We start from the raw sequence: 7,687 nt of genomic DNA, 5'->3' as shown, positions 1-7,687 counted from the left end.
TCTCTCTTCTATTTCTCCACCGCTTACTTGTTCCTCCTAGTGGTGCCTGGGTCTCTAAGTGTCTGGGGTCATCTCAGGAATGGTCTCAAGAGTGCTGTCCTCCACTCATCCATTATGACAGCAGGCAGATGTCATCTTGTCATCAGGCCTGCATGGTACCAGCCTGGTGGTCATCTCAGTCTAGTTCCCTGTCTGGGCCCCCTAGCATTGGTCTGGGGTTGTCTCAGGAGTGCTATGCCCAGCTCATGCATTATTGAGTTGAGCAAGGGTCATTTGGGAATGGGCTGTTGCCCCAGGCCTGCTTCATAACAGACTGAGGGTCATCTCTGGCTCATTTTTCCCCCCTGGGGAATATTAGGCTACTAGCATTCAGACATTCACAGGTCAGAATACTGAACACAGACATGGACTCTCTCCTCTCTGCCATCTACTGACGCACATGCGACATAGCAGCCACACCTTCAATGGCTCTTGGGGCAGGACTAAGGATTTCATTTTAATTTGACTAAATTTTCAAAAGTCTTAACAGATAACACATTCGTAAGTCCTGGGAGTGAGAACTTAGCCTTTGGGGTACACAGTTCTAGATGAGTGAACACAGGAAAGACCCTGTTTATCAGTTAATTGGAGGATTTGCTCAACAGATATTGAGATCATAGGATTAATATACCCTGATGTTTACAGTTTAGACTATCTGCAATTTATAGCATCAGTTATCAAAATAGGATACGATAGAAGGATTTTCTAAACTTCTGAGTCTTCTCTTTCTGTCCTTCTTTCTTCTTCCCTCCCTCCCTCCCTCCCTCCCTCCCTCCCTCCCTTCCTCCCTCCCTCCCTCCTTCTTCCTTCTTTCTTTTTCTTCTTCATCTGTCTATCTCTGTTCCTCTCTGTGCCTATGCCTGTGTTCATGTAAGTGTGAGCACACGTATTCTATGGACAGAAGACAATCTCATGTGCTGGTCCTTGCCTTCTGTCTTGTCTGAGACAATGTCACTTGCTGTGTCACACACACACCAGGCTAGCTAGCATTTCAGCTACAGGGATTTGTCTGGCCCTACCTCCCATCTCTCAGTAGAAGCTCAGGAATTACAGGTGTGAATGACTGTGTCTGGTTTTATGTGGGTGTTGGGATCTTAATTCAGATCCTTACACTTGTGTGGCAAATGCTTGACTCACGGAGCTGCTTCTGCTTCCACTAAGTGTCTTCTTAGGGATTATCTCTGGTTTCATAAAATCTTTCTCATATCTTGTGATAAGGAGAAGGGACTGGAAGAAATCGCCACGTTTTACAAAGTAATCACTTCCAGAACTCCGCAGGAAGCAGAATGTTATAAAGTTATTTAGTAGCTCAACTGGACACTCTTCAACACAGCTCCTTTTAGTGGGTAGTGTTGGAAGGTTCATGGCATTTTGGATGATCTAAACCTAAACTCAAGTCTTAACACCCAATAGACCTGCTACTCACCCCACATCCTTCACTAGGGTTCCTGGAGTTCATACCAGAGCTTATAGTGATGAAGTCCTTTGTAACCTCAGAAAAAAAACTTCAAATTAATTTAGGATTAAAAAAAAAAACCTCCTTCCTGGGCCAAGACAGAGATTGTAATGCTTAAATCATGTGTTGAAAAGTGTTTTCAGATTCAAGGTGGAAAATACACAGCAGGAAAATTGTGTACTTTCACCCTCAGCTGCCTGCACAACTGTGTCGTAATTACATGAGTCCACAAGTTCAAAGCCTGTTGTCAGAAGCTGGGCATGTCCCTGAGTGCTTGGCATGGTTTAGTCCTGACTAACAGTAAATGAGGGCCAAGTGGCACCCCAAAACAGAGAGAAACTTAGGGTTAGATGTCATCAAAGACCTGACCCAGTGCTCTGTTCTCCTCCACCTCTCTTCAAGTCCTGCTCTTTAGCAGTTTCTAGCGACCCCATGCCAGAAGACCAGATCCTTTAGTTAATCAGGGAAACTTAGCTTTAAGCTGCTGATCACTGACTTGTTATTTACCCTCTGGGTGTAGTCATTCTACAGGCCGGACATGCCAGTTTCTGCTGGCAAAGGTTTTGATCTGTGTTTCCTGAAAGGAAAAGTCACTGACATCAGCAGTTACAGGTTTTGTCCCTTAGTGGAGATCTATCCAGGGGTCCTGAATAATATATAGGTCATTTGATGGGAAGTAAGCTCCATGGCCCTGGGAAGATTTGTCACCTGGAAGAATTTAGCTTGTGGGGCCATTAGTCTACTTCTTTGAATGTTTAAAATCTGAAGTTGAACTCTGGAAGGAATAGTAATAAAAGCTAATGAGGGACTTAGAAAGGTCCTTCTGTTTCTTTACCTGGAATGAAGAAGAAGAAGAAAAAGAAGAGGAGGAAGAGGAGGTAGAAGAAGAGGAGGTAGAGGTAGAGGAAGAGGAGGAAGAGGATGAATAAGAAAAAGAGGAAGAAAAGGAAGGAAAGGAAAAAGAAGAGGAAGGGGAAGAAAAGGAAGAGGAGGAAGAGGAGGAAAAGGAGGAAGAGGAGGAAGAGGAGGAAGAGGAGGAAGAGGAATAATTATTAGAATAATAATAAGAAAAAGAAGCAGTAACAAATAATAATAATTAATAATAATAGAAATTAGAAGAATTAGAAGAAGAAAAAGATAATCATCATCATAATAGTCATAAAGGAGATGAAGGAAAAGAAGAAGGAGGAAGAGGAAGAGGAGGAGGAGGAGGAGGAGGAGGAGGAGGAGGAAAAGAAAGCTTCACCTAGTTTTTCTAATGCTTTAAAAAAGCCAGGTGAATAGAATCATGAAACGTATGTATGATCAGACTTTGAGCAAAGGATGGAGAACCCTGGAAATTAAAAACAGAAAAATAAGGAATATATGACCATGTAAAGCAACACAGTGAAAAATAACAACGGTGAGAAAATTCCAGGTGAAACAACCAAAGACTGTATTGGCTGGAGGGATGGATCAGTAGTTAGAGCACTTGTTGCTCTTACAAAGGACACAGGCTCAGTTTCCAGAACCCACGTTGGGAGGTTCAAGACTGTGACTGCATCTACAGGCAATCAGGAGTCCTCCTCTGACCTCTGCAGGCATCAGGCACACATGAGGTACACAAAAGTACCTGAAAGCATTCATTCATTCAAGCAGGCATATATATATATATGCACATTAAAAAAGAATATATAAGAATTATATAAGAATATATAAGAATATATAAGAATATATAAGAGTAGCATTTGATCTGTTAAACAAATCTTGATAGCTGCACTTGAAGAGCAGAATATATTGTTATACTTTTATGAAAACTATTTTTTAGCTCTTTAAAAAAGAAGAGAAAGAAAAAATACAGGAAAATAAAATACAGAATAAGAAAAGCAAAGATCAGAAATATAATTTGAAGATTTTTTTTTGTCTCATGCATTCCAGGGTTACCTCAGACTTGCTATGTAGCAGAGAATAACTTTGAACTTGTTACTCTCCTGCCTCTACTTCCTGAATGTTGGCATTATAGGCATGCAGAACCGTGCCCAGTTTATGCTGGATGAGGCATGGAACTCTGGGCTTCCTGCATATTGGATGAGAACTACCTACTAAACTACATCCCTAGCACTGAAAATATTTTTTTAAAGACGAAGTTTAATAAAACATAGGTAAACAGAACGTTAGTTTTCTTTATTTTTAAGAAAACCTTGCCATTAGGATGTGACGTCACACATGTAAGATCACTGGTCAAAGGCAAACACGGCAGCCACAGGGACATCTTACAGAGTTGCAGCCAGGCCTCCTACTCTGTCACCTCTGGTGGGTGGGTTTCCTTTTTTTTTTTTTTTTTTTTTCGAGACAGGGTTTCTCTGTGTAGCCTTGGCTGTCCTGGAACTCACTCTGTAGACTAGGCTAGCCTCGAACTCTCGAACTCAGAAATCCGCCTGCCTCTGCCTCCCAAGTGCTGGGATTAAAGATGTGCGTCACCACCGCCCGGCGGTGGATGGGTTTCTTTGAGAACTTCCTTGTTGTGCCTTTGGTAAATATTTTTAGGACTGGAAGCTGTAGGCATTGGTCATTGTCCTGGAAACTACTGGAAGTCACTGGTTTTAGGAAAGGAGAGTTTATTAAGGGATGTTGAAAGGCAAGTGTGTGTGTGTGTGTGTGTGTGTGTGTGTATGTACATGTGGCCATGCTTGTGTTTGAGATAGAGTCTCATGTAGCACACCCAGGTTGTCCTCAAGCCCTTGATGCAGCTGAGGGTTCTCTAGGATGTGTGATCTTCCTGCCTCCACCTTTCTACGTTCTGGTGGTACAGGCTTGGGGATTGAACTCAGGGCTTCATGCCTGTTAATGAGCACACTATTATAAGTGATACACCGCTAGCCCCTTGTGTTGTTAATGTTGATACATGTTACACTTATCCATATATGTTTCACTAATGGTTGTGGCAGTACTTTTGTTTCATAGTTGAGAAGCTGAGGCTAAGAAGGCAACCTGATAGGCTGTGGACAACGCTATAGGTAAGCGACAGAGCATGTTCTGGAAAGAAGGAGCTTGGGAGCCCCAAGCTGGTGATCCAGGCTACGAGGAGGCTTAGGGAACGGGATGTAGACAGGGCTGAGATTGAAGAATTAATCATCTAGGACGAAACTTCTTAGCGGGTTTGTAGGACGGAATGTGGAGCTTGTAAAAGTTTTGACGACAGCAAAAGGTTTTGAATGAGCAATGGTCAATGATTAATTGACATTCAAACGTGCAGTGAATCCAAGGTGTTTCTGGCCAGGATTGCCTGTGCCGAATCACGTGACCTCCTCCCTTGCTGAATCACGTGGCCTCCTCCCTGCCGCCGTGGTTCTAAGCAGACAACGCGAGTAGTTTGCATTGCCTGTACCAATGTGTGCTACCCCGGACCCTCAGCTCAGATTCGAGACCACTGTATGCCATGAATTACTGAGTTTCATAGTACGCACAGATTTCTGCACATCTAGAAGCATAATGGTTTGGTTATAGAAAACAGAGGCTTTCAATAGTTTTCTACCACCCTTAACCTGTACATAAGCATCAACTTAATATATGTTTGGATTGTATCGCTCTAGACAAACAAGTGGGGCCACCGCATTGGTATGCGAATTTGGCTTTATCTATTACAGATGGCAAATTATGTATATGCCAAGGAATTATTTTAAAATAAAATTATGATTTTTTTTTTATAAGCGAGTGTTTGACTTTTAAACTACCTTATCTACTTGCATGCCTGGACTCATGCATACATTTTTCTAGAAAGTCACTGGCTGTAGAAGAATTTTCCAGAAGCCCTGATCTAGGAAGCATTTTGAGGTCATGCTCAACTATGCAAGCATGCGCAGTTTGCAAAGGCCTGGTAAGGTTGCTTCACAAGATAAAAGCTTATACCGTCCTTGAAAGTGGGGGTCGGGCCATGATGGAACAGACATGTTTATGATATTAAAGAGAGCAATCAGTGCCTGCTGCTCCACCTGTGGACCCAGAGCCACTCCTGCCCTCACTGTCATGCTAAGACGGCACTGCGGAAACTCTACAGCATGCACAGTCCTCCACAGACCTCGGACTGGCCACTGGCTGCAGCCACACCCCACTCTGCCCCGCCCTCCCTGCTCTATGGCGCCCCCTTCTCCTTTTAGGGCTCCAGTCTCCATTCCTGACACCAGGAACTTTGGGAAGGAGAAGAAGCGTTGTCTTGGTCTGGCATTAGAAATTTGCAACATTCAGACTGTTTTCCTCTGTCCACCATACCTGCCTGCTATGGGAGGAGAGCCCGAGAGCGTGGCCTCCTGCCAACCCCTGCTACATTACCACCTTGTTGGTGTGGGCCAGCAGGCACAGGGTTCTGACTCCACTGGAGATAGAATCAGGCATGATTCCTAGCTCTTTGTTCACAGGTGTCCCAGGTGTCCTTCACGTGAGGGGCATGCGGCGCCTCCAACTTCAAAGCTTAATGCTATCAATGGTTGTCCTTGGGATAAACAGTGTTAAGAGATATTTATCACAGACTATCCCAGACCCTGATAAACGGCCCGGTAGAAGCTAAACGTACATAGATGAAAGCTACGGGGGCTAGTATGAATTCTGTAACTGTCTGTGTTGAGCTGGGATGTCCCAAACCTCCAGATTTCTAGATCAATGTTTCTGGATATAGGGAATAAAAACACAACATGCCCAGCTAACTCCAAAGACAAGCAACCGATAAGGGTTTGAAAAAAATATATAAGTTTTTTTTCCCCCAAACATTACCAACCAAACATTTCCTGTTAATCTGAAATTAAAATATAACAAGATGTCCTATGATTTATCTGATGAGTCCAGATTCCTCTGGAATAACTCCCAGATCAGAAGACAGATGACTGACTGGTGTCAGTAAGAAATCTGACAGCACAGGACAGACTATTTGCGAATGACTAGGCTTTTAAAGAGCCGCTCCATCCATAAGAAAGACAGGGAACAATTTTAACACAATACCAGAGCCTGAAATGCGGTGGCATCTCCTCCTTCCTGCCCCTTCCTCTTTCTTCTTTTAACTAGTGAGTTCTTACTGGTTTTCCCCCAAGCTCTCTACTTCCTTCCCCCTTAGCTAACCCCCTTAGATATACTGGAATGAGTACTGGGATCCTGAACAGTAGGAGAGAGACATTTGCTCAACATCCTTTGATATGAAGGAGTTCGTTGCTGCTGCTGCTGAAGTTGAGAGGAGAGAACAGAAAGACAGAAGGTGAGATCTGGACAAGAAACTAAAATTCTTTACTTTCCAAACTTAAGAACCCTGCCAGCGACTCAAAAAAATCTATAACCTGTACACGACACAGGTCCCTAATTGGCTAGTACCTGGGAGATGCACTGTCCTCCTGTTGTAGGACAACTCCACTTACATTCCTGTCATATGTGTTCATGCATGTATCTTAGGAAGCCTCTGGAGGAGTAGGTTTCCATGCGACTTTTCTAAAGTCTCAGTGTTCTTTACTCCTCCCGTGTCCCCGACTGACTCTGCAGTCCCACACCCCGCCGAACTCAACCCTGTGTTCCATTATTTCCTGTCCCCCTTGAGTACCCTCTTCATTTGTCTCTTTACTTCTTGCTCCCCTACCCTCTCTGTCTTCCCAGCTTCCTGTCTTCCATGGGCACTACGATTTAGACACACATATACAAGGATTGGAGCAAGCACCCATATAGAAGAGGGAACATGGGATGTTTATCTTTTGGGGTCTGGGTTACTTTACTTAGAATGATTTTTTTCTAACACCATCCGTTTACCTACAAATTCATAAAGTGGCCTCTTCTTACATCTGAGTGATGTTCCATTATGTTGTGTACCACATTACCATTATCCATTCATCAATTGGTGGGCACCCTGGCTGTCCCCATTTTCTTGCTGTTGTGAATAGAACACGGTGAGTCTGGGTGAACCAGTGTCTCTGTAGTAGGAATAGAGTCTTACATATATAGCTCTGGCTGGATCATATGGTCGGTCTATTTCCAGCTTCCGAGGAGCCTCCACACTGATTTACACAGTGGCTACACCAGTTGTCACTCCCACCAACAGTGAGTAAGTGTTCTCCTTCCTCACATCCATACCAGCTTCTGCTATCATCTTTTTTTTTTTTTTTTAAATCTTAGTCATTCTGACTTGGGGAAGATGAAATCTCAAAGTAGTTTTAATTTGCATTTCCCTGATGGTTAAGGATG

The 7,687-nt window shown here is 43.5% G+C and overlaps 1 non-coding gene across 1 annotated transcript; it reads right to left on the bottom strand.

Annotated features, from left to right (window-relative positions):
- Positions 1–350: 350 nt before the first annotated feature.
- On the bottom strand, positions 351–481 carry LOC114612643. The gene has a single exon (XR_003710060.1). It is a non-coding gene; the product is annotated as a small nucleolar RNA SNORA17 (small nucleolar RNA).
- Between the last annotated feature and the right edge of the window lie 7,206 nt (positions 482–7,687).

Source organism: Grammomys surdaster, unplaced genomic scaffold (assembly GCF_004785775.1).
Source record: "Grammomys surdaster isolate TR1022 unplaced genomic scaffold, NIH_TR_1.0 126176, whole genome shotgun sequence".
NCBI classification, from domain to species: Eukaryota; Metazoa; Chordata; class Mammalia; order Rodentia; family Muridae; genus Grammomys; species Grammomys surdaster.
This window is presented reverse-complemented; position numbering and strand designations above follow the sequence as displayed.